General features: G+C 33.9%; 1 protein-coding gene across 3 annotated transcripts in view; it reads left to right on the forward strand.

Moving 5' to 3' along the window:
• Positions 1-17,177, forward strand: part of CDK8 (cyclin dependent kinase 8) — a 112,834-nt gene that overhangs the window by 69,988 nt on the left and 25,669 nt on the right. The gene's annotated exons all lie outside the window — the stretch shown is intronic.

A 17,177-nucleotide genomic window follows, 5' to 3' on the forward strand; every position in this document is an offset into this window, starting at 1 on the left:
TCTCCTTTCAGTATGTTTAATGGTACTTATTTTATCTCCTGTTCTCATACCTAGAAAGCATTTAGATTGGGACCAATAAAAAAAAATAGTTGAAAGAACTTTTTCCCTTGTAAAATTTATTTTCAATATTATTAGAGTATTTACAGTGAATTTATAGAACAGAAGTAGGACAAATCTGTTGGCTCTTTATGAAGCTGAAAGTAAATTTCAACCTTTAGGGGTGGAGTCAACTTAGGGAAACCACTATTACTACTTTTGAGCTGCTGACCATTGCTTGTGATAGCTAAGAAAATAAATTCTGGCATTTTTCCCTAATTATGCTGAGATGACACTACATTTTCTTTTATATCATTAAAATATGTATGTCTTTTAGATGAATGCAGATAATACAAAGCAGCATTTAAAATAAGTTAATGTATATTAGACTTCAACCACTTACAGTAATGTTACCTACAGTACTGAGGATAGTTATAAAGTTTAATTTGTTTTTTTATTTCTCTTTTGGGAAATCTTTCTATTGACACAGCCTAAACAAGTTCTCTTTGACCTAGGGATAGTGTAGGACATGTCACTTCAAAGGTCTCTGTCAGTTGTGTGCCAACGGGGTGGGTGGGGGGGCCGGCAGTGGGAGCAGTGCACTCAAGATGCCAGTATCAAAGGGATGCAATGTGTGTAGATGATTTAAAAATAATAATGAGGGCAGCCCAGGTGGCTCAGTGGTTTAGCGCCGCCTTCACTCCAGGGCCTGATCCTGGAGACCCGGGATCAAGTCCCACGTTGGGCTCCCTGCATGGAGCCTGCTTCTCCCTCTCCCTGTGTCTCTGCCTCTCTCTCTCTCTCTGTGTCTCTCATGAATAAATAAATAAAGTCTTTAAAAAAATAAATAAATAGGGGATCCGTGGGTAGCTCAGTGGTTTAGCGCCTGCCTTTGGCCAAGGGCACAATCCTGGAGTCCCGGGATTGAGTCCCACATCGGGCTCCCAACATGGAGCCTGTTTCTCCCTCCTCCTGTGTCTCTGCCTCTCTCTCTCTCTCTCTCTCTCTCATAAATAAATAAATAAATAAATAAATAAATAAATAAATAAATAAGAAACAGATGAAAAATAGTTACATTCTATTGGCATGATATGCTGGCAGTTATGAACAATATCAAAGATAAAATATTCCTATTCACTAAGCAAACCATTCCCACCCCTGTTATCCCCCTTATTTGCCACTGCTATCTGTTTGATAGTCAATTTATCAAAAATATTTTCTGAACTGTAATATATTGTGTACTGCTACCTCCTTTGATTTCCCCATTTGGAGTGAGAGTTCTTGTTTTGTCTGGGTGTGACTCCTTACACCTAAATCTTTTGTGCATTGCAGGCACATAGCAGCACATTGAATCATTGTGTCATTAAAGTGGTAACTTCCTCTGCCCCCAGTCTGGATCTTACTGGTTCAGATGCTTGCTTCTTGAATATGTTCTCAAGTTTTGAAAGAAAGATTCATTATCACGGTTTGTTTTTTTTTAAATGTGCCTACCTTCTGTTAATTGAAAACTAAATTTTGGAGTTTTGATGTTGTATGATGTTCAACTGTAATTACATTAAAAATTCATATATATACTTATATAGCAAAAAAGTATTTACTTTGAAAAATGTTCTTCAGAAGCTGTATAACTTCACTTTTTAAAACTGTACCTCAAAAAAAAAATTAAAAAAAAATTGTACCTCAAATACTTGTTATTATTTGCAGATGAAATATGTACCCTATAAGAACAAATATAATTAATAGTTAATTTCATTCCTTGCTGCTTTTCAGTCTGGTTTAGATTAAATGTGCCAATATTGATCTTAAAAGACCTATATAGATTTCTAACGTCATGAATTGGACCAATGGGTTGAATTGCTGACTTGCCAAAGAAACATCATAGTAAGATGGATAGTTGCCACAGACTCTCTAAAAACATCATTTTAATAATGCCCCAGAATGTTTTAGAAGCTTTTGCTTAGTAAAATTGTTTTCATTATTAATAGACATACTGGTTTGAGATGATAGTTACAAAATTCTTTGATATGTGCAGTTGAACTTTAACAATAATCCTATATAATAAATATTCATTTTGTCATTATTAATCATCACATAGTAGCAGATTAGTAACTGGGGTCTCATCCTTGGTAGGAAATAGAGATTCATAAAAAAAAAAAAAAAAAAAAAAGGAAATAGAGATTCATAAACTCTGGAACTGTGGTTGGACTGAAGTCCATAATAAATGCATATGTGTGTGTGGATGTTTTAAGAAGATTGGGCCTGAAAGGAAGCACATGCAATATTTATTTTTGTGAGATAATTTATGAATCTAAGCCAAACGTTTTTAGTTTTAGAACATTAAAATATGTGTGTATAATTTAGTTTACATTTATACTTTGTTGTAAGCACAGATAAATAAAAACAAAGATGTTTGCTTTATTTTTCCCTTGGCTACACTCTTTCCCTTTCTTTTATTCTCTTCTCCATGGGAAATGAAAATAGTCTGACCAACAGGCCATAGTCCTGGTTCTGTCATTACCATATGTATTGGGATTCTCCAGAGAAACAAAGTGTGTGTGTGTGTGTGTGTGTGTGTGTGTGTGTAGACAGAGAGGGAGATTGATTTATTTTAAGGAGTTTGCTCATGCAAATTGTGGAGGCTTCGTAAGTCCAAAATCTGCAGGATAGGCCAGAAGGCTGGAGCCTGGAGGGAAGAGTTGCAGTCAAGTCCAGAGGCAGTCTGCTGGCAGAATTCTCTCTCCTTGCTCAAGGGGCATCAGTCTTTGTTCTATTAAGGTCTTCAACTGATTGTATAAGGCCCACCAGTGCTATGGAGGGTGAGCTGCATTTCTCAAAGTCTACCAACTTAATTGTTAACCTTATCCAGAAACACCCTCATGGAAACATTCAGAAAAATGTTTGACAAAAAAAAAAAAGTTTGACCAAATATGTGGGCACCATGGCCCAGCCAGGTTGACATGTAAAATAACCATCCTATACAAATGAGTAAACAGGTGCAAAATTGAAACAATATGGGACCGGGCAGCCTGGGTGGCTCAGCGGTTTAGCACCTGCCTTCAGCCCAGGGCATGATCCTGGAGACCTGGGATCAAGTCCCACATCGGGCTCCCTGCATGGAGCCTGCTTCTCCCTCTGCCTGTGTGTCTGCCTTTATTTCTCTCTCTCCGTGTCTCTCATAGATAGATAGATAGATAGATGATAGATAGATAGATAGATAGATAGATAGATAGATAGATAAACAATATGGGACCAGTTAATTCATTTTTACCCCCCAGTTATCTGCTTTTATAAAATAAGAGTGTTGGGTTAAGGAATATTAAGTTTTTTACCTACTACTCTAGAGAGGAACTAAGTTTGAAATCTTAATGAAAACTTCAAATAAAGATAATAAATTTAAGTGACTCAAAATAAGGAAATGTTTGAAGTCTTTTAGCCTGATTGGGTTGAGTTTGGGTTTTTTTCTGAGCACAAATAAAAAGACAGTAAACAATCAAAATTGTATTTGATACTTTTTTTGTGTAGAAGCCAGAGTTTCATTTGGCAGTGGTGTCTGAAGTTTTTCCTCTGAAATGGTAGTCCTCCTTGATTGAGTTAAAGCACATTGGCAAGATCATGAGAAGCTGTCACTACTAGTGCCTCTTCTATGACCATTTTAGGACATCCAGCCAGTTCACTCGCTTGTCTGTCTGACTTCTTTCAGTAGAAATGATTGTTTTTTATATAACTTTCTAAATTTAGGATTTTTTTTGTACAGTCATGAAATAAATTTGAAAGTTTTTTTTTGTTTTTAAGAGTTCTGTGATTAGATTAAAATTTGAAAATCTATCAGGTATATGCATGCCAGTATATGAATTGAAGTGATAGCTGGTTTTAATCTTTTTCTTCCTTCTCACTCAATATACCTACTTCCAGCTAACTCAGAGATTGCCCTGCCTACTCGAATCCTTTTTTCCCTTCCTCTCTAGTGTTTAAAATTCTATTCAGCCTTTAAAGCTCTGCTCCTACTACCTCAGCAATAAAGTCCCCCCATATCACCCTGGCTGGAAGTGAGAGTGTATATATCTAAAGTCCTATAGGAGTTACTTGGAACTTCTCATGGGTACTTAAACTAGTTTTGTTAATTTTTCTATCTGATTATAAGTTCCTGAGATCAGAGACTGGCTTAATATGTTTGTATCCTTCCCAATGACTTAGCAAAATACACAGTGTATACAATACTGCTTATATTTGTTGAATGGACAAATTAGCTCATTTGTAACAGAAACAAAGTGGCTTCCAAGGTGATTCTCTATAGGTTATTTCTGCTGCTGGATGTTTGTCTGTAGATACAGACATGTGCGTACTCTGTTGCATTTCTTTTTTCTACTGCCCACCATCTTAGCGCTACTGTGATTTACTGCAGTGGAGCTGTCCAAAAATACTTCTCATACTACATCTTTAGTTTTCAGGAGCCTACCTCTTTCTACCTAAAAGAACTCAGCTCTTATCAGTCAGTCCAAAGACCATTCAGCTAATGATATTGATCTGTTGATTTCTTTTTTATCACACTCTTCCTCTACCTAATATTTTTGTTACACCCAGTGAAACCTGTTTCCTGACCATTTACCTGTTTGTTCACGTTCTTCTTATGTCATTTGTTTTTTCAAATGTTTTTCTTTAACCTTAATGTTAGAACATCTCCATCATGGGTCCCTTAGTTTTTTCAAAAACATCTTAAGAGTCCCTTCTGTGTGAATTATTCTTTAATTGTAGATAAGGCAGCAGTACCTGCCTTTTGAACAAACCAGCTGTTCTGAATTTGCAACTCTTATTTCACTTTTATACTACATTTAACACAGTTCATTACTAGTCACAATGTAAATACTTTAATTTCTAGCTAATATTTATTCATTTTTAATTTTCTAGTGCACTCAGTGCTGGCTGAATTTTATGCTTTTGGTTGAAAATATTCATCCTTGGGATGCCTGGCTGGCTCAGCAGTTGAGCATCTGCCTTTGGCTCAGGACGTGATCCCAGAGTCCCGGGATGGAGTCCTACATTAGGCCTCCTGCATGGAGCCTGCTTCTCCCTCTGCCTGTGTCTCTCATGAATAAATAAATAAAATCTTAAAAAAAAAAATTCATCCAGCTATATCAGACACACTATAGAAGTGGTTTACACTTAAATTGGACTCTAAAGACCTGGACTTTAAACATATTTGCAAAGGAACATAGGAAAATAGAGTAGTAGTTAATAAGCCTGGCCAATTGACCATTAATTTTTGTTAAGTGTGTATCAAATTCTCATATGGTCATTAATGTGTCCCACTTTAAAAAAAACTGATACTCAGAATTTCATTTTAATTAAGACTTTAATGGTTTTATCATAGTGGTAATTAACTTGGAACTACCAGGCACATAAAGGTTGTATTTTCATCCCAACAGGACTAAGTGAAGTGTAATATTAAGTGAGAGATTCTGTAATTTTTCATCATAGCTATTATTATTATTATTATTGTTATTATTATTATTATTATTCAAGCTGAATTACAAGGCTGTATATGAAATTTGGAGTGCTTTGTTGTAGTATTGCAACTGTCAGCTGTAAGCACTCCTGCCCTAAACCAATTCAGAATAGTTCTTTATGCCTAAAGTTTCTTAGAAAATAAATCTCTACAGAGATTTCCTTTAGGAGTATGCCAATGGAGATGTGCTACTGTGAGAAGTGAAATAGCCCAGTGGGCCACTGTATATACATATTTAAAAGAGGTGCAAGTCATTTCGAAGTTTTAATATGACTTAAAAAAAAATGTCTAATAGTGCTGCTGCCCTGCAGTCCCAGTAACTTGGAATCAATTGGTGGGGCTTCCTCTGTTCTTGGGGAAGGATGGGTTGGTTTCCTAGCAACAGTCATATAAGATCAAAATCTCTGAGTGAGCCATGGACTCAAACTCAATTTCAGAGAGCCTTCTTTATTAAGGCATCTTATCATGTATTGATGGTAGCATAATGAATTATGGGGGTATTCTGGGTCTGATTCTCTTTATTTGAGAGAAAGAGTGCCTGGTTTCTTAGTTTTGTTTACCAATACTAATATTTGCTCTTGGTGATACGGTTTGTTTTGAGGTGGATGTTTTATTGTCTGTTGAATTCTGTCACTAATAAGTGGAGAAACTAAGAAGCAAAGATGTTAAATACCTCGGTTCTGGTTACTTGGAGAACTGTAACACAGCAGGATCCCTAAATGTAGGGGTTTTTCTTCTAGGTTAGTGAGTTTTAAATTGAAGGTTGTAAGCCATAAGTGAATCAGGAAAGCACACAATTCAGCCAGCCTTTTTATTTTTTATTTTTTTAATGGAATAGAATATAAAAAATATCAGAGTACATTATACATATTAAGGGCAGTTATTGTCATGAGACTTTTGTTTCATATATATTTATATGTGAATATTGTCATTTAATATTAAATGATTTTTTTCCTGTGGGTTGTCTTAATAAAGGTTTGAAAGCCACTGCGCTATACAATTTCCCAAAAGGTATTTGATATAGTTAGGAAAAGAAGAAAAAACTTGCTTAAATCTTTAGAAAATACTTAGTGCAAACTGAAGTTTTACACAAACTTCTTGACAGTGATGATTAAATTATTTTAAGTAGTAGTCGCCTTTTGGGAATAAATTTTTCTAAGTAGGGTTTATTTATGGGTGGAAGAATTTCAGGCAAGTTTCACTTTCTTTAATAACTTTTTAAAATTGAATAGTTTGCAGTTAACTTATATTATTGTTATAGTGAGAAAAAAGTCATCTGAACTAGAAACAGGAAAATGTCTATTTAGTCTTATTAAAAGTTCACACATGCTATTCAGTGTGGCTTGGGATGTTTTTGTTTAAGTGTGATGTTTTCTTTCTGCCTAAAAAGAAGGGCCAGCTAATTCAATTTTTTAAAGATTTTATTTATATATTTGAGAGAGACAGAGTCCGAGCAAGGGGACCCAGAGATCAAGACCCCAGCTGAAGGTTTAGATGCTTAACCAGCTGAGCGACCCAGGCACTCTTGGGTGGGTAAATTCTTTGGTGGTGATGGGGAACAAGCAGAAAGGACTCTGAGATTTACTCATATGCTAGAACAGGCAAGCAACAAAATAATTGAACAGTTGGGAAGAAAGGAGCTGGCATTCACAGCCTCTGTTGTGTTTTTTGCCCCTTCTGTATACTTTAGCTTCTGTAAGATGAATGTGGGGGAGATGTTAAGTGTATTTCTTTAAAACAGAACTTTTGCGAGGGGTGGCTCAGTTGGTTAAGGGTCTAACCCTTGATTTCTGCTCAGGTCATGATCTCAGGGTGGTGAGATGGACCCTCCCCCCCTTCCGGTTCTATGCTGGGCATGGAGCCTGCTTGGGATTCTCCTTCTCCCTCTGTTGCCTCTCTCCTCCCCTGCACACTCTCTGTCTCTCTCTTTCAAAACAAAACCAAAAACCCAGAGTTTTGGGGAAGAAAAATACTTTGGGAAATGTCAGGTTTAATCATGCTTATTGCTTGAGATTTGCTTCGTTTATTGGGAACTACCAAGGATTTACTCTAATTTTCTTGTTTGTTTAATTGTTTAGCATTAAGTTTGCATCCATGAAATTTAGGCTTGAGGATAAAACATGAGTTTTACTGATGATAACTGATTAAGGCAAACTTAAATGAGGTTTGCATTGATTTTAATTAATATTGTGAATTTTGTGCTTATTCTAAAGTATGTTTACTTAAATGACCAACTGGGCAATTTTCCTTGAAAATATTTGATTGTAAACAGTCTGTTTGGTTGCTTGACAAATGCTAAATTTGCTTAATTTTGTTCTTAATATTGAGTATACCCAATGGACTGTATTCAGTTTTTCATAAATAATGAAAAGTAGCCTATTTATTTTTACTAAATGACACAACTGCAAATACACATGTTTATATGGGCAGGTTACAAGTTGTTAATAAAAATATTGTTATTTGGTTTGCATCTTGCTTGTAGACTACTTTTTCTTAGATTCTGAATGAGTCCTTTCAGACACTTTATCAACACACTACTAGAATATTTTTAGTCAAATTTCTCACCAATCAAGAATGGTTATTCTAAATAATCTCATTAAGGTTGTCATTTGTTTGTTTGTTTTAGAATGTGAGACTTTTTGAGTGATCCTGAAAATTTAGTAGAAGTAGAGGACCATCAGTTTTAAGTCAGAAATATCTTTTCACTACTTTCAACATAATTGATGTGATAAATCATTATATCATTAATATAACCACTTCCATTTTTATAAACAAAATTTACTATCATCCAGAGCAGTGTATTTCCAAAAACAGGACAGATTTGGGAAGGTTTTGTTTAAAGGACTTTTGAATCATATTAAAGACAAGAATTTATCAGGTCTCGGCCTGCATCAGATATAAGTTATTACTACTGTATGTAGTATTAATGTTGAATTCCTACTTTTTTTCGCTTGTGGCCTTTAGACTTTTACATGTGGAAGAGACAAATACACTGTAGTCAAAATATCAAGAAACAGCTTTTCCAAAAAAAAGTTTCATAGTTCTCTGAATTATACTTTGAAAGAGCATATGAAAATTAATATTCCAGTCTGATTTTCTAATTGTAGACTCAGGCCTTGAAGTATTAGAGTATTAAATTGTTTTCTAGACTGGTGAAGATTTACCAAAGTATTTTAAGCTTTAAAGATAGAATATATTATATAAAGTTTTGTCTTATGTCAGCTATAATTGTTACTATAAACCTGTTTAAATCACAGGCTCCTGTGGCCACATATATTTTTAAGTAAGTCTTTTTCAGTTTGACAACTGTATGTCTTTAGCAGATATAAGCAGATGAGAAGCGGTCTTATCGGAGGGGAAGAGGAAATCTTCCTAAAGAAATAAGCATATGCAGTTAGCCACATTTCAAAGTCAGTTCAACATAAAAGGTCAAGATTTTATGTAAATGCTTGTAAATGTTCTAATCAACACATAGGAATTTTTTAGTAAAAATGAAAGTTCCTTCAGGTAGAATAAGATATTGTTAGCAATAGTTATTAAATTAACTATTGAAAAATATTTCTTTTTTTCCTTTTTTTTTTTTTAATTTTTTTATTTATTTATGATAGTCACAGAGAGAGAGAGAGAGGCAGAGACATAGGCAGAGGGAGAAGCAGGCTCCATGCACCGGGAGCCCGACGTGGGATTCGATCCCGGGTCTCCAGGATTGCACCCTGGGCCAAAGGCAGGCGCCAAACCACTGCGCCACCCAGGGATCCTCTTGAAAAATATTTCTTTATTAAAGTTTCTTACTTGCGGTACAGCTGGGATTTTACTTTTTCTTCATAGGGTATCACTTTGTTGTAATTACCAATGTCTGTTTTTATTGTTTAATTTATATATAATTTGCCTTCAGATAAATACCATGTCATAGATATACTACTCTTAAATAGTTACATAATCTGAGGATTCCTAACTCTGTGCTAAATACATCGCTGAGGGGTGCCTGGGTGGTGGTCAGTTAAGCATCTGGGCTCTTGTTTGCAGGCTCAGGTCATAATCTCAAGGGTGGAGAGATGGAGCTACAGGCTCCAGGCTCAGCAGAGAGGCAGCTTTAGGATTTTCTCCCTCTGCCCCTACCCCCACTCACATGACACATGGGTTCTCTCTGTCTCCCTAAAATAAATAAATCTTTTAAAAAAATAAAATAGATGTCTGAATTTCTAAGATTCATTTCTTTTCTCTAGAATGTATGGTCTTCTCAAATTGTAGACAGGCTTGTATAATTTAGGTCAGTGCCTGTTAAGATGCCTGTTTAATAAAAATGTAAATGATGGGAGAGAAGACTGCTAATTTTTTTTAATCATTAGTTTTAAAATGTGTTTATGTAAATACCATGTACCATTTGAAATGAAGACCATTTCTTGGTGTTCCCTAATTTCATAGACTAGTAGACCGTAAAGTTGGAAAGCCTCTTGGAACTGACCATTCCCATTCCTTACATGGTGTGTTAATTCTTGGTAATGCTTGTAGCAGATAACCATCCCGTCACCATTCAACATTGCCAAGAGTGACTAGTGTTTTTATTATGGTAGACTTGTTATTACACAGATGTATGCCTTAGAAGATAAGGTAAAATATTTGGAATGCATTAACACTCATTCTTTGGCCCCTCTCTTCTGATTGATCTCCCCTTTATTTTTCTCCCATCTGATGAACACCAGCTGGTAAAATCAGATGTTGTCTGGGCCTTCATGGAAAGGAGGAAGAGGGGAGTCTACAAGTTAAAAAAAAAGTAGGTAAAAGGTAGGAAAAAGTAAAAAATAACAGGAAAAGTTAAGAAGAAAAATAAGAATGAGTTGCATGTGGCAAGAACCAATAAGGGATCTTGGGTTATGCCTCCTAAAAAAATTAAGCCCCTATTATTGTGGGCCTAAAATTTGTTCGAATCTTGACTCCACCACTTAATTATGTAACTTTGGTAAGATTAACCTAAGTGTTACTTTCTCATTTATAAATGGAGCCAAACCTCTATTTTTATCTCTTGTAAATTGAGATTCATTTAAAGTTAGGACTGTGACTGACACATAATAATGTTCATTTTACTACATTTTACTTCCAATTCATCATCACGTTGCCCTGGGAATATAAGTATACCTTAAGGGCAGGAACTTTATCCATTTCCTTTAGTGCTATATGATTAATACCCAGAATAGCACAATAAATATTTATTGAGTAAATAAATGGATTCTTGTCAAGTCCCCCTTTCAAACATATCTTAGATCAAACTACAATAAGACCGTCTAGTAACTCAGATTTGAATATAGCATATTGGCCATTGGTCCCACTCATCTGACTAGTGCCATTTATCAAAGAAGAGTAAACTGGTGCTTATTGTCAGGGAGAAGCAGTTGTGGAGAGAATTAACTATGAAGGGAAGGGCAAAATTCAGCAGAGATTCTGCATTCTTGTAGCTCAGCTATCTCTAGATCAATCAGGAGCCACAAATAGATTCCAAAATTCTTTGCTGGCAGGACATGGATTTGGATTTTCTAGGTGGACTTCCAGGACTGCTAGTTGTATAGGTTCACTTTATTTCATTAATTTCTGTTTATTTACCCCACAATAACCTGACTTTCCAGTTTACACTATTGAATTTTTTGGACTCCACTTATTGCCTTGTGGCTTTGCTTCTTATCATTTCTTTTACTGCTGTTCTGATGCAGGGTGCCTGGATTACTGTAAAAACTCCCAAGCAATCTAACATTGTAGTCTTGTGGTTTATATGGTCTAATATTAATATAGCCGTGAGAATAATTCCTATAAAAAGTAAATCAAATCCTATTCTACTACCTAAAATGCCTCTGTAGCTTTCTATCTCTGAGACTGATACACAAAATCTGTCCTTCACATATCATATTATGTCTTTGTACTGCAGACTGGAAAGCAGAAAGCTTCAGCATTGTTTTATATATCACTAAGAAAGAAAACATTTTGCCAACGTGACTGTCACACAGAAAGTATAAGATAGAACCCAGTTATGGGACACTAAAATTTTAAAGGAACATAAAAATTGGAATGTATGAAATACATTTTTCCCCTTGTTATTTGGTAATGGTAAATGGCTAGAATCTATTTACTGGTGCAGTGGCAAATAATCGAGGTGACTTTTTTCAGTCTTTAGTGGGAATTCCTAAGTTTCAACATTATATGTGATGTTTGTTCTGAGTTTCTGTGAATACCTTTTATCAAGTTAAAGATGTTTACTTCTATATCTAATTAAGTTGTTCCTAAATCAAAAATGGATTTTATTTAGTACTTTCTCTGTACCTTTTGAGATGGAAATAGAGCTATTTTAGTAGCTATTTTAGAAACTTAATATTTATATGGTTTTGGTTCTTTTTGAAGTTGAACCATCTTTACATTCTACTTGGTCTTGACTGTATTTTCAGTCACTATTGGATTCCCTTTGCTTATATTTTATTTCATCTTTATTGACAAGGAGATTGATCTTTAATTATCTGTTTGTATATTGTCTTTGTTCTGTTTTGTTTTCATGATTATCAGCTTCAGAAAATGATTGTAGTCCCTGGGATAGTGTGTGCATTGTAGGCATTATTTATTCTTGAAAGATTGGTGAAAGTCATCTGTAAAACTCCAATTCTGGTGCATTGAAATGGTGATTGATGACTTTTGACTACTATTTAAATTTTTTTAATGGTTATTGAACTATTCTAGTGTTCTACAAAGCCCTAGATTAAATAAGCATTTTAAAATAAATACAAATTACCATAATCGACACTGGAAGAAGTAGAAAAACTAAAGAGACCAATAATTACGGAAGAAATAAAGACATTTGTCACAGGAATATCTCTATAAAATACAATTGTGAATCGTTTCACAGTTGCTTCAACCCTCAAGCAACAGCTAATACTACACTGTATAAATTATTCTAGAGTAGTGCAAAAGAAAATTTCCTTAATAACTTTGTAGGAAGAAAGCATAACACTGACACAAAGCTGGTAAAGATAATGCATGTAGCCCTGGACCAGTGTCATGTAAATATTTGTGCATATTTCTTAAGTAAATTGTTAGCAAATAAGATCCAGAGCGACATTAAAAGAATACTATGCTCTAAGTAAATGAAGCTTATTTAAAGAATGCTAGGTTGATTTAGTATTTGGAAACCTATTAACAGAGTTCAAAATACTAGTGCTAAGAGAACACTGATTATTTCAATAGTTGTAAAACTTTGGCAAAATTCAGTATGGAGTATTATTTGACAAAATTTAATATTCATTTCTGATTGAAATAATAAAATAATAAAAGAAGGAAATCTCCAAACACGAGAAGTACGTATATCAAATCAACAGCCATTAACCTTCTGACCTTCTGTCACTACTCATTTAACAATGTTCTGGAGCTGTTCTGGACCAGAAATAACCTAGATAACTCTTATAGGGGAAGCTTCATAAAATAGGGTAAATGCAGTAGTACTGTGCATTTATTATTTGTTCACTTGACAGTGAACAGGAAGCAAAAGAGCCTTTATAAGATATTTGTATTAAATCTAAATAATATAGATTTAGAGATATCTAGAATTATGTCCATCAAGATGTTTGTAATGGTTTAACTCTATAAGATGAGATTTCAGGTAAATTTCATTTCCTTTCTACTATCCTATATTTTAATTTTCTACAACACTGTATTTTATTACTTTAACTTTTAAAAGCTGATACTAAGAATAAGCATTTTTTTAATGTCTAAAAGGTATAAATGACTAAAATCTAGAAGATCAAAACTACCAGGGGTGTTTCATAGGGCCATTTAGAAAAATAACTTTGGGGGCACTGTCCACTCAAAGAAGGGCAGCCCAACCCCAGGAAATTTTTACTTCAGAATCACTATAGCAGTGAATCACTGTTGACATATTATAATGCTAGCTGCCATCGTAATTCTCATTATAATATATTTAGGACCTTACATATCAGGCATCATGCTTATAAGCCTTTTATGAACATTTGTTACATTTAATATCTGCAATGATAGTTGTCATTATTTTTATTCATATTTTATAAATGATGAAGTAGAGGTTAAGGACACACAATTTAATGATTGGTGACACCCCTCAGTTTTTTCAGCCTTATTCTTAACCACTTCCTCATTTTCTAAAGAAATCTATCATATTCTGAAAATGTTTAGGGGGAAAAAAAAAGTTGAGAAACATTTGTCTCAAATCTGTGTCTGTTCAAAAACAAAATTATAGTATCAGATAAAGTATATTTTATTTCAAAAGATTGAAACACGTTTTTTAATGACACAGTGATTAAAATACAGCAAAGAATTTATGGTTTGTTCAATTTGACAATTGTACAAAAAGATATAGAAATATATATAATTGTATACCTTGCCTTTTTTCTCTCAGATTATGAGAAAAGTAAAGAATGAACAAATATTGTAGAATAAAGCAAGTGATGTGATAGAGTTGCTTGGCAATTAGAACTGCCTAAAAATATATATTTTTTAAATAAACATTCACTCACAAAATTATACTTCTAGCCAGTGTGTACTAGAAGATAAAGATTTGTGGTAAGTACTTACAAAGGCACAAATTCTGCATCAGTCTTTGAGAACACAATAAGATAAAGTTAGAAATAAACCCAGAACTATATTTCCTTAACTATTAGACATCATCAATTGAAAAAATATGCTGTTTAAAACACAGAATTTGGAAGTACAAAAGATATTCTTGAGTTAAATGTATACATCCATTGCAGATTGCAAGACACAGTCACTGTCAGAATTTTTGAAATCATACAAGCAAGCAGAAATATATCGCTTCATACCAATTGTTTGAAAGGCAAATAAAAAAACCAGAAGAACTTTAGAAACATGTTAGAAAAGTGAGTAATAATAACATTATATAAGTTAAAAACACCAAGATTAACCAAAAATCAGACCACAAATGACATTAGCAGTTAATTCACTATACATACTTAACACACAGATATATGAAGTGTGTGTATAAACATTTTTAAGAGTCCAGTTTCACTGGGAAAGTAATGCAACAATATTTAGGAGCTGCCATTTTTGCCTATCAAATAATAGTGCTCAGTTGTACACTAGCAGTCTAATGTAGTGGTTTAAGAGGACAGACTCTGGAACCAAACTACCTGTATTTTAACTCGTGTTCTATTGACAAGTCAGTATGAAATGGTTAACATGAACTAACTCAGTTCAGCTGAGGCTTTTATAGCCTTTGTCATCTCATTTATAGATTGGAATAATAATACATGCTGATATGGAGTAATTGTGAGGATTAAATGAGTTAATCTATGTAGAGGACCTAGCATATAACTAACGTGTATGTTGCTGTTGTCATACTGTTGCTTCTAATACTATTGTCATTTTAGAGATAAAGATATTTTATCTGCAAACTAGACCATATATTAATTGGCCCCCCACCTGCCTTTATAACTACCTTTCCTGCCAGTCTGCCCCTGCTTATCATACTCTACTCACAAAGGCCTTCTCAAGGTGCCTGGGTGGCTCAGTCAGTTAGACATCTGCCTCTGGCTCAGGACGTGATCCCAGGGTCCTGGGCTCAAGCCCCATATGGGGCTCCCTGCTCAGTGGGGAGCCTGTTTCTTCCTCTCCCTCTCCCTTTCCCTTCCACTTTCCCCTGCTTGTGGTTTCTCTGTCAAAGAAATAAATGCTTTCTTGAATAAACCAAGCTATGGAGTTACCTCAGAGACTTCTTGTTTTTCCTTTGAACTGCAAAGTTCATTCATAACATAACACCTACATAAATAATCCTTTCTTCTCATCCTTCAAATTCCAGCCTAAGTGTCACCTTGAAAGGCCTTCCCTCACCATCCTATCCAAAGTAATGCCCCCATTTGTCCTTCCCTCACCACCTATTCAGAATAGGACCCTCATTCTCTCTAATGGAATAGCATTTTTTTTTTTTTTTGCTTTTTTTAAAAATAGCATTTGGTAAATTTCTAATTTTTTATGTATTTGTTGATCTTTATCTAATGTCTGACTTCCCTAGAGACCCGGACCATGTCTATTTCTTACTATCTCATGCCAAGGATAGTGCATGATAGGTGATATGTCCTCAGTATGTTGAATGAATGAACATTAACTACTATGACATGAGTTAAACCTAGAATCTATCAAGAGCTTTAAAAAATATTCATTCCTTTTGATCTAGCAATCCTACTTTTAATAAACTCTCTTAAGGAGATTATAAAAAATGGTGAAAGGCCATCCCAGCATTATTGATAATAGTGACAAATTGAAAAAAAAAATACATGTCTAACAGAAAATAATTGTGCAAATTATTACATGCAGGAAAGATGAACTGTTGTTGCCATTTAAAATTATGTTTATGGTAAGTTTAAGTAATATTGTTATGTTGTTACAAGAAAAAGCAGACCACAACAGAGTGGCAATACTCAATGAAAAATACATCAACAAAAGAAAATGTACCAATATATTATGATTAAATCTGGATAGTAAATTGTGCTTTCTTAATCATATTTGAAAAAGAATAAACTTTTCTAAAAGATCATATATTCTAGAAGGAAAACAATGTGTTTTTCTTAAGTATCAAAAGTATTTAAAAAATTGAATGAATACATTCACACTGTTATAAGAACTTACTATGTAATAAACCAGAAGTTATTTACAATAAACAAAGGCATCACTCCTTAGTATAGTAGGGAGAAGTATTTTCTTGTCTATAACAAATTTTTTTTCTTACTTATTTCTTAAAACTACACTAAAACCCATAGAGATCATAGGATGTAAAATGTATATTTAAAAATTAGGGTATTTATTCTAGCTTTAGCTGGAGGTAAATTCCTAACAATAAATTTGTAACTATTACTAAAGATACAGTAGACCTGCTGAAATGTAAAAACACTAGTAAAAATACTCTTAGAGAATATAAAATGTACAGTTTTTAGGAAGAGGAAAGCAATATATTAGAAAAGTGGCAAAAATAACTATAACTTTACTATCTAGATTAAGTTACTACTATGTATCACTTAAGCTAATAAAAATTATAAAATCTTACAGGTACACATTGCCTTTGGTTTTGCAGATTGGTTTTATCACACTTAATGGTATTGTTTTTATAAAAGAATGTTTATAAAACCGATACTTAAAAAATAAAAAAAAATAAAAAAAAAAAAACCGATACTTAAACCCTTAAAGGGCAAAATTTGTTAATGTGTATCAAAAAACTTTAAAAATGTTTATAACCTTTACAAAGCAATTTGACTTTCTAGAAATCAATCATAGGCAGATTCAGAAATGTTTGTTATGGCATTATTTTTCTTTTAATAAGGAACTAGGAACAACCTAAACATTTAATAGGAGCTAATGGATGTAAGTTACAGTGAATCCATAGGATTCATAAGGATTATGTGAGAAAAGTAATTTCCAAATTATAAAATCTTCATGATATACTAGTGCCGAAGGGGTACAAACAATTTATTTAGTATCATGCTATTTTTTAGTTTTATAAAGAGGAAAAAAAACCAAAAAGGTAATTTGAAATGTTTGAGGTGGTCATCTGTTAGTTTAGAGACTATAGATGCTTTGTTTTCAGTCATCTGTTATCAAGCACATTGTCCTTTTTCTTCATTTC

Source organism: Vulpes lagopus, chromosome 8 (assembly GCF_018345385.1).
Source record: "Vulpes lagopus strain Blue_001 chromosome 8, ASM1834538v1, whole genome shotgun sequence".
Taxonomy (NCBI): Eukaryota; Metazoa; Chordata; class Mammalia; order Carnivora; family Canidae; genus Vulpes; species Vulpes lagopus.